This window comes from Ranitomeya imitator, chromosome 5 (assembly GCF_032444005.1).
Source record: "Ranitomeya imitator isolate aRanImi1 chromosome 5, aRanImi1.pri, whole genome shotgun sequence".
NCBI classification, from domain to species: domain Eukaryota; kingdom Metazoa; phylum Chordata; class Amphibia; order Anura; family Dendrobatidae; genus Ranitomeya; species Ranitomeya imitator.
This window is the reverse complement of record NC_091286.1, coordinates 686,423,653-686,433,951: the sequence shown is the minus strand read 5'-3', so window position 1 is coordinate 686,433,951 and position 10,299 is coordinate 686,423,653. Positions and strand designations below refer to the sequence as shown.

Genomic DNA, 10,299 nt, shown 5'->3' with positions numbered 1-10,299 from the left:
CAGACGCTAAGCTATCAATTTGCCTTAAATAAATTCTGCAGCAGCTGCAACTTGCATATGTGTGCAGGAATCTAGCCTAGTATATATAGGGACCTCTGCTGATGCAGAACATCTTTCCTGGCAGAGATCCTGCAGCAGTTGAGGTTTGCATAGTTGCTGCTGCAGAACCTCTTGTCAGGCTGAATTGTTCCTCCTGCGGCTTTGAAGCGATTTTACAATTGTGATTTGCATGTGGTCAGGAAACTGGTCTATAGAGACTTCTGCTGCTGCAGAACATCTTGTCTGGCTGATATTTTTCAGCTGCACAGTTTAACTAGAAGATCATCCTTATATCAGGACGTCTATGCTGCTGAAGAACATCCTGTCAGGGAGACCTGTCCATCATCTGATTTGCCCCAACACGTCCACCACGTACATTACAGGGACCTCTGTGCTGCTGCAGAACCTCTTGCCAAGCATAGCTTTCCATTAAGTCTTCCTCTATTAAAAAAAAGATTCTGCAGCGTTTTCGATTTGCATTAATACGTTCATCTGGTGTGCCATAAATCCTCCGTTAAAGAGATTCTGCAGCAGCTGTGACATTCATATTTGGGCATACATCTGGCCTGTCATAAACCCTCTGCTGCTGCAAAACCTCTTGTCAGGCTATGAAAAATAGAAGAGATTCTGCAGGAGTTGTGGTTTGCATACTAGTGCACACATCTGGTCTGTCTGCTGCTGCAGAACCTCTTGTCAGGCTGAGCTGCTCATCACTGTTTTTAGAGGTTCTGCAGCAGCTGTGATTGGCATATTTGTGCATGCATCTGGTCTGTCATAAACCCTCTGCTACTGCAGAACCTCTTGTCAGGCTACTAATCTTAGAAGAGATTCTGCATCACCTTTGATATTACTGTATATTAGTGCGCACATCTGATCTGTTTGCTGCTGCAGAACCTCTTGTCAGGCTGATCTGTCCATCACTTTTTCTTTTTTTAGAAGCTATTCTGCAGCAGCTGCAATGTGCATGTTTGTGCATGCTCCTTTGTTGGTGCAGAACCTCTTGTCAGCCTGAGCTGTCCATCTGTTGAAGAGATCCTGCAGCAGCTGTGACGTGCATATTTGTGCATTCACCTGGTCTCTCGTCATAAACCCTCTGCTGCTGCAGAACCTCTTGTCAGCCTGAGCTGTCCATCATTTCTCTTTTTTTAGAAGAGATTCTGCAGCAGCTGTGGTTCGCATATTTGCTGCTGCAGAACCTCTTGTCTGTGCACACGTAGCTGTGTTTTCCGCCTGCGCTGGTGGGTGTGAGTCCGGGGCTGTGCAGCCGCCAATGGCAGGCGGAGGGCTGAGCATGTGGGGAGCTTGTTTACAACTCTGCTCTAACCCGGCCGGCAGCAGCGGCGGCAGAGGGAGGAGGACGAGGACGGGGAGGAGGACGGGGAGGAGGAGGACGGGGAGGAGGGGCGCGGGCAGCGACGTGCGAGCAGGAAAACCCGGCGCGGCCGCAGCAGCACATTCGGCGCAGCAGTCCCGGCACGCAGGGCGCACACCCCGCCGGCGGCGCACAGAGCAGCGCGGAGCGCGCACAACTCCTGCGACTGCGCCAGATCCAGCGGCCGCGCACAGCCAGGCCCGGAGTCCGCCGCGGGATTCTGCGCGTCCCACCTCGGAGCTGGGAGAGAGGAGGAGGAGGAGGGAGAGCGGCGGAGAGAGGCTGCACACGGGAGAGAGGCTGCACGGGGGACACGGGACGCCCATTCCCACAGCAGCCGGGAGCGGAGGAGGAGGAGGAGGACGGCGGGCAGGTGAGGGGCAGCGTGCACGGGGCTGGGGGTGCAGGATCCGGGGGGCGGGTGCACGGCTGGGGGTCCTGTGAGGGAGCTGACTGACAGATGCACTATCGGGGTGCAGCCCCTTGTTTATCTGCATGGGGGGCACCGACCCGTGATTGATCACTGTGTTTTTGGCGTTCTTTTCCCCATGTCCCCTCCCCTGTGAGCTCACACCCCCCTCCAAGCTGCCAACTCCAGCCGGCACCCCCCCCCCCCCCGTGGCCCGCCTCAGCCGTTACCCCCTGCAGACCCAGCCCCCCTCCCCGTCTTGCCAGCCATCACCCCTCCCACCAGCCGGCACGCCCCTCCCCTTCCCACCAGTCCCTGACCAGCGCACCCCCTTCCACTAATACAACACCCCCTCCCCTCCCGCCAGTTTCTGACCGGCACACCCCCCTCCCGCCAGTTTCTGACCGTCACACCCCCTCCCCTCCCGCCAGTTTCTGACCGTCACACCCCCTCCCCTCCCGCCAGTTTCTGACCGGCACACCCCCTCCCCTCCCGTTTCCGACCGGCACACCCCCTTCCCTCCCGCCAGTTTCCGACCGGCACACCCCCTTCCCTCCCGCCAGTTTCCGACCGGCACACCCCCTTCCCTCCCGCCAGTTTCCGACCGGCACACCCCCTTCCCTCCCGCCAGTTTGTGACCGGCACACCCCCTTCCCTCCCGCCAGTTTGTGACCGGCACACCCCCTCCCACCAGTTTCTGACCGTCACACCCCCTCCCCTCCCGCCAGTTTCTGACCGGCACACCCCCTTCCCTCCCGCCAGTTTCTGTCCAGCACACCCCCTCCCCTCCCGCCAGTTTCTGACCGGCACCCCCCCCTCCCCTCCCGCCAGTTTCTGACCGGCACACCCCCTCCCCTCCCGCCAGTTTCTGACCGGCACACCCCCTCCCCTCCCGCCAGTTTCTGACCGGCACACCCCCCCTCCCTCCCGCCAGTTTCTGACTGGCACCCTCCCTCCCGCCAGTTTCTAACCGGCACACCCCCCCCCCCCCCCCCTCCAGTCCGTTTCTGACCGGCACACCCTCTCCCCTCCCGCCCATTTCTGACCGGCACACCCTCTCCCCTCCTGCCAGTTTCCGACCGGCACACACCCTCCCCTCCTGAAAGACCCAGCCACCCCCTTCCCGCTAGCCCCCGGCCGGCACACCCCCTCCCCTCCCTCCAGGCCCGGCCAACACTCACTCCCCCTCTCCTCCCCAGTGACTGCACCTATAAAGGGTCCCCCCAGTCTCTTATTTTAGGACATATTCACACACAGCAGATCTGCTGCAGAATCTCCCGCCAGTGGCATCACCTTTGTTTTGGTGGCAGCATCGGATTTTCTGCAAACCCCATAAAAACTAATGAATTTCTGTTGCTTGAGATGTTGGGTGACCCAATGGCTGCAATTGAGGAGCCTCCTGGCTGTGTTGATCCTGGCCATTGTGCCGGAGAGGGGGGCTGCGACTATTGGGGCACGTGTACCCTGGTGGGGCTGTGACTGGCAGTCCCCGGGTGCCTCTCACTTATAAAAAGTTTTCGCCAACTTTCTGTCGAGAAGTCGAGGACGACACCTGGTGTCATGTCCAGCGTCGGGCACAATGCTCACCACCCTGCAGAGCCCAATGGTGGCGCTATGTATCTGCAGTGGGGGGCACGTGCCCATCAGAGGGGCCCAGTAATGGATGCCACCTGCAGCGATCCCCATAAGGGTTTATTTCTATGTAGCAATGTTCCCATCTGCATCCAGATGTGATGAAACAATGTATCAGCAGCTGTTGGTAAACAATCCGCACCGTGTGCACATACCGCAATGCTGCTGCCCCCCTGCCCCCCCCCCCTCATTTATTGGGGGGGGGGTCCACATTGTAAACTTCTGTGTAATCTGCAGTGTAGATGTATTCAGTGGTTTCATATTTATCTGTATCCTGGGAAGCGTCTCTACATGGTCTCCCCATCTCCAGCCTGCGGTGGCACTACAACTTCCAGCATGCCCTTTTACAGCAACTTAGAAACCTATGAAGACCGTGGACAGTACAAGATATACGGGAGATAGCGGAGTGTTCTGAAATTCCACGACCACCTACTTTATTCTGAAGTGTTATGACACCGTAGATATTGTACAAGCTGCAGAACCACAACTCCCAGCATGCAATGTCCTATTATAGCAGCGCTACAGTCTGGGGTAGATAAATGCCCCCGTGGGTTCGGTCTCTTTTCTCCTCTCCGCACCGGGTCCGCGGTTGGTTCCAACTGTTGCTGCTCGACAAAATCTCGCAGTTCTGCGGCTCGTTCCCTTCTCTTCTGCCCCCTGCCCTGTCTGGAAGGAACTCTGGTCATCTGACTTGGGGGGTCCGGGGACTTGTGGGGTCCGGGCAGCATCCTGCACATGGGCTGACGCTCTGATATGTGGGGTCCGGCAGCAGCCTGCACTCGGGCTGACGCTCTGACTTGGGGGGTCCGGGGACTTGTGGGGTCCGGGCAGCAGCCTGCACATGGGCTGACGCTCTGATATGTGGGGTCCGGCAGCAGCCTGCACATGGGCTGACGCTCTGACTTGGGGGGTCCGACAGCAGCCTGCACTCGGGCTGACGCTCTGACTTGGGGGGTCCGACAGCAGCCTGCACTCGGGCTGACGCTCTGACTTGGGGGGTCCGACAGCAGCCTGCACTCGGGCTGACGCTCTGACTTGGGGGGTCCGACAGCAGCCTGCACTCGGGCTGACGCTCTGACTTGGGGGGTCCGACAGCAGCCTGCACTCGGGCTGACGCTCTGACTTGGGGGTCCGGGCAGCATCCTGCACTCGGGCTGACGCTCTGACTTGGGGGTCCGGGCAGCATCCTGCACTCGGGCTGACGCTCTGATATGTGGGGTCCGGGCAGCATCCTGCACTCGGGCTGACGCTCTGACTTGTGGGGTCCGACAGCAGCCTCTGCACTCGGGCTGACGCTCTGACTTGTGGGGTCCGACAGCAGCCTGCACTCGGGCTGACGCTCTGACTTGTGGGTCCGGCAAGCAGCCTGCACTCGGGCTGACGCTCTGATATGTGGGGTCCGGCAGCAGCCTGCACTCGGGCTGACGCTCTCGACTTGTGGGGTCCGACAGCAGCCTGCACTCGGGCAGACGCTCTGATATGTGGGGTCCGGCAGCAGCCTGCACTCGGGCTGACGCTCTGACTTGTGGGGTCCGACAGCAGCCTGCACTCGGGCTGACACTCTGACTTGTGGGGTCCGACAGCAGCCTGCACTCGGGCTGACGCTCTGATTTGTGGGGTCCGGGCAGCAGCCTGCACTCGGGCTGACGCTCTGACTTGGGGGTCCGACAGCAGCCTGCACTCGGGCTGACACTCTGACTTGTGGGGTCCGACAGCAGCCTGCACTCGGGCTGACGCTCTGATTTGTGGGGTCCGGGCAGCAGCCTGCACTCGGGCTGACGCTCTGACTTGGGGGGGTCCGGCAGCAGCTGCACTCGGGCTGACGCTCTGATATGTGGGGTCCGGGCAGCAGCCTGCACTCGGGCTGACGCTCTGATTTGTGGGGTCCGGGCAGCAGCCTGCACTCGGGCTGACGCTCTGATTTGTGGGGTCCGGGCAGCAGCCTGCACTCGGGCAGACGCTCTGATATGTGGGGTCCGGCAGCAGCCTGCACTCGGGCTGACGCTCTGATATGTGGGGTCCGGGCAGCAGCCTGCACTCGGCTGACGCTCTGACTTGGGGGGTCCGGCAGCATCCTGCACTCGGCTGACGCTCTGACTTGGGGGGGGGGGGGGGGGGGGGGGTCTGGCAGCAGCCTGCACTCGGGCTGACGCTCTGACTTGGGCGGGGGGGGGGTCTGGCAGCAGCCTGCACTCGGGCTGACGCTCTGACTTGGGGGGTCCGACAGCAGCCTGCACTCGGGCTGACGCTCTGACTTGGGGGGGGGGGGGGGTCTGGCAGCAGCCTGCACTCGGGCTGACGCTCTGACTTGGGGGGTCCGACAGCAGCCTGCACTCGGGCTGACGCTCTGACTTGGGGGTCCGACAGCAGCCTGCACTCGGCTGACGCTCTGACTTGGGGGGTCCGACAGCAGCCTGCACTCGGGCTGACGCTCTGACTTGGGGGTCCGGGCAGCATCCTGCACTGGCTGACTCTCTGACTTGGGGGTCCGGGCAGCATCCTGCACTCGGGCTGACGCTCTGATATGTGGGGTCCGGGCAGCATCCTGCACTCGGGCTGACGCTCTGACTTGTGGGGTCCGACAGCAGCCTGCACTCGGGCTGACGCTCTGACTTGTGGGGTCCGGCAGCAGCCTGCACTCGGGCTGACGCTCTGATTTGTGGGGTCCGGCAGCAGCCTGCACTCGGGCTGACGCTCTGATATGTGGGGTCCGGCAGCAGCCTGCACTCGGGCTGACGCTCTGATATGTTGGGGTCCGACAGCAGCCTGCACTCGGGCAGACGCTCTGATATGTGGGGTCCGGGCAGCAGCCTGCACTCGGGCTGACACTCTGACTTGTGGGGTCCGACAGCAGCCTGCACTCGGGCTGACGCTCTGATTTGTGGGGTCCGGGCAGCAGCCTGCACTCGGGCTGACGCTCTGACTTGGGGGGGTCCGACAGCAGCCTGCACTCGGGCTGACGCTCTGATATGTGGGGTCCGGGCAGCAGCCTGCACTCGGGCTGACGCTCTGACTTGGGGGGTCCGGCAGCAGCCTGCACTCGGGCCTGACGCTCTGATTTGTGGGGTCCGGGCAGCAGCCTGCACTCGGGCTGACGCTCTGATTTGTGGGGTCCGGGCAGCAGCCTGCACTCGGGCTGACGCTCTGATATGTGGGGTCCGGCAGCAGCCTGCACTCGGGCTGACGCTCTGATATGTGGGGTCCGGGCAGCAGCCTGCACTCGGCTGACGCTCTGACTTGGGGGGGTCCGGCAGCATCCTGCACCCGGCTGACGCTCTGACTTGGGGGGGGGGGGGGGGGGGTCTGGCAGCAGCCTGCACTCGGGCTGACGCTCTGACTTGGGGGGTCCGACAGCAGCCTGCACTCGGGCTGACGCTCTGACTTGGGGGGGGGGGGGGGGGGGGGGGTCTGGCAGCAGCCTGCACTCGGGCTGACGCTCTGACTTGGGGGGTCCGACAGCAGCCTGCACTCGGGCTGACGCTCTGATATGTGGGGTCTGGCAGCATCCTGCACTCGGGCTGACGCTCTGACTTGGGGGGTCCGACAGCAGCCTGCACTCGGGCTGACGCTCTGATATGTGGGGTCTGGCAGCAGCCTGCACTCGGCTGACGCTCTGACTTGGGGGGGTCCGGCAGCAGCCTGCACTCGGCTGACGCTCTGACTTGGGGGGGGGTCCGGCAGCAGCCTGCACTCGGCTGACGCTCTGACTTGGGGGGGGTCCGGCAGCAGCCTGCACTCGGCTGACGCTCTGACTTGGGGGGGGGGGGGGGTCTGGCAGCAGCCTGCACTCGGGCTGACGCTCTGACTTGTGGGGTCCGGGCAGCAGCCTGCACTCGGGCTGACGCTCTGATATGTGGGGTCCAGGCAGCAGCCTGCACTCGGGCTGACGCTCTGACTTGGGGGGGGGGGGGGGGTTCTGGCAGCAGCCTGCACTCGGGCCGACGCTCTGACTTGGGGGGGGGGGGGGGGTTCTGGCAGCAGCCTGCACTCGGGCTGACGCTCTGACTTGGGGGGGTCCGACAGCAGCCTGCACTCGGGCTGACGCTCTGACTTGGGGGTCCGGGCAGCATCCTGCACTCGGGCTGACGCTCTGACTTGGGGGTCCGGGCAGCATCCTGCACTCGGGCTGACGCTCTGACTTGTGGGGTCCGACAGCAGCCTGCACTCGGGCTGACGCTCTGACTTGTGGGGTCCGACAGCAGCCTGCACTCGGGCTGACGCTCTGACTTGTGGGGTCCGGCAGCAGCCTGCACTCGGGCTGACGCTCTGATATGTGGGGTCCGGCAGCAGCCTGCACTCGGGCTGACGCTCTGACTTGTGGGGTCCGACAGCAGCCTGCACTCGGGCAGACGCTCTGATATGTGGGGTCCGGGCAGCAGCCTGCACTCGGGCTGACGCTCTGACTTGTGGGGTCCGACAGCAGCCTGCACTCGGGCTGACGCTCTGATTTGTGGGGTCCGGGCAGCAGCCTGCACTCGGGCTGACGCTCTGACTTGGGGGGTCCGACAGCAGCCTGCACTCGGGCTGACACTCTGACTTGTGGGGTCCGACAGCAGCCTGCACTCGGGCAGACGCTCTGATATGTGGGGTCCGGGCAGCAGCCTGCACTCGGGCTGACGCTCTGACTTGGGGGGTCCGGCAGCAGCCTGCACTCGGGCTGACGCTCTGATTTGTGGGGTCCGGGCAGCAGCCTGCACTCGGGCTGACGCTCTGACTTGGGGGGTCCGGCAGCAGCCTGCACTCGGGCTGACGCTCTGATATGTGGGGTCCGGGCAGCAGCCTGCACTCGGGCTGACGCTCTGATTTGTGGGGTCCGGGCAGCAGCCTGCACTCGGGCTGACGCTCTGATTTGTGGGGTCCGGCAGCAGCCTGCACTCGGGCTGACGCTCTGATATGTGGGGTCCGGGCAGCAGCCTGCACTCGGCTGACGCTCTGACTTGGGGGGGTCCGGCAGCATCCTGCACTCGGGCTGACGCTCTGACTTGGGGGGGGGGGGGGGGGGGGGGTCTGGCAGCAGCCTGCACTCGGGCTGACGCTCTGACTTGGGCGGGGGGGGGGGTCTGGCAGCAGCCTGCGCGGGGGGGGGGGTCTGGCAGCAGCCTGCACTCGGGCTGACGCTCTGACTTGGGGGGTCCGACAGCAGCCTGCACTCGGGCTGACGCTCTGACTTGGGGGGGGGGGGTCTGGCAGCAGCCTGCACTCGGGCTGACGCTCTGACTTGGGCGGGGGGGGGGGGGGGGGGGGGGTCTGGCAGCAGCCTGCACTCGGGCTGACGCTCTGACTTGGGGGGTCCGACAGCAGCCTGCACTCGGGCTGACGCTCTGATATGTGGGGTCTGGCAGCATCCTGCACTCGGGCTGACGCTCTGATATGTCGGGTCCGGGCAGCAGCCTGCACTCGGCTGACGCTCTGACTTGGGGGGGTCCGGCAGCAGCCTGCACTCGGCTGACGCTCTGACTTGGGGGGGGTCCGGCAGCAGCCTGCACTCGGCTGACGCTCTGACTTGGGGGGGGGGTCTGGCAGCAGCCTGCACTCGGGCTGACGCTCTGACTTGTGGGGTCCGGGCAGCAGCCTGCACTCGGGCTGATGCTCTGACTTGTGGGGTCCGGCAGCAGCCTGCACTCGGGCTGACGCTCTGACTTGGGGGGGGTCCGGCAGCAGCCTGCACTCGGCTGACGCTCTGACTTGGGGGGGGGTCCGGCAGCAGCCTGCACTCGGCTGACGCTCTGACTTGGGGGGGGGTCCGGCAGCAGCCTGCACTCGGCTGACGCTCTGATATGTGGGGTCCAGGCAGCAGCCTGCACTCGGGCTGATGCTCTGACTTGTGGGGTCCGGCAGCAGCCTGCACTCGGGCTGACGCTCTGACTTGGGGGGGGGTTCTGGCAGCAGCCTGCACTCGGGCTGACGCTCTGACTTGGGGGGGGGGGGGGCGGGGGGGTTCTGGCAGCAGCCTGCACTCGGGCTGACGCTCTGATATGTGGGGTCCGGGCAGCAGCCTGTACTCGGACGGATCTCTGACTTGGGGGGGGGGGGGGGGGGGGGGTCCAGCAGCGGCCTGCACTCGGGCTGATGCTCTGACTTGTGGGGTCCGACAGCAGCCTGTACTCGGGCTGACGCTCTGATATGTGGGGTCCGGGCAGCAGCCTGCACTCGGGCTGACGCTCTGACTTGTGGGGTCCGACAGCAGCCTGCACTCGGGCTGACGCTCTGACTTGTGGGGTCTGGCAGCAGCCTGCACTCGGGCGGATCTCTGATTTGGGTGGTCCGGGCAGCAGCCTGCACTCGGGCGGATCTCTGATTTGGGTGGTCCGGGCAGCAGCCTGCACTCTGCAGCAGGCACTGTGAAATGTTCCCGTCTTGCCTCCTTATCTGTCAGCGCACCGCTCCTTGCCGCACCCGCCTGTCACACATAGCTGTCTGCTGCCACCACACACAGCGGGGGAGCCCGCAGCACATAGGGGGCGCTATACCGCTCGCCCATACACCCTTTGATGGAAAAGTATTGAAAATCTCTATAACACACGTCGTCCTTCCTCGCGCCACAGTTGCAAATTGCAGCATTAATGGGTTAACTCCTGCAGCCTTAAAGGGACAGTCCCTATTGGGTGTGACCCAGCCTGCAGCTTGCTCTTGGCACTGAATAGTTTAATTCTTTGCAAGTTCTTCCCTTTTTTTTTTCTTTTTTTTTCCTGAGCTCTCAAAATATTTTTTTTTTTTCAGCTGTCACATGCCTGTCCTGCCCTTGCCTGTGGGGGCGTGACTGTCAGCAGGGGCGGAGCCACCCGGGGGGGGGGGGGGGGGCTCCTGTGCATTGACCAGAGCCTGCACTGATGACACAGGATCTGTG

The 10,299-nt window shown here is 63.2% G+C and overlaps 1 protein-coding gene across 1 annotated transcript in view; it reads left to right on the top strand.

Moving 5' to 3' along the window:
* The first annotated feature begins 1,603 nt into the window (after positions 1–1,603).
* The window catches only part of ZNF395 (zinc finger protein 395), a 32,447-nt gene continuing 23,751 nt past the window's right edge, over positions 1,604–10,299 (top strand). Inside the window, exon 1 of the mRNA XM_069728414.1 lies at positions 1,604–1,784. The gene's annotated coding sequence lies outside the window, so the exon portion shown is untranslated. The remainder of the gene's footprint in view (positions 1,785–10,299) is intronic.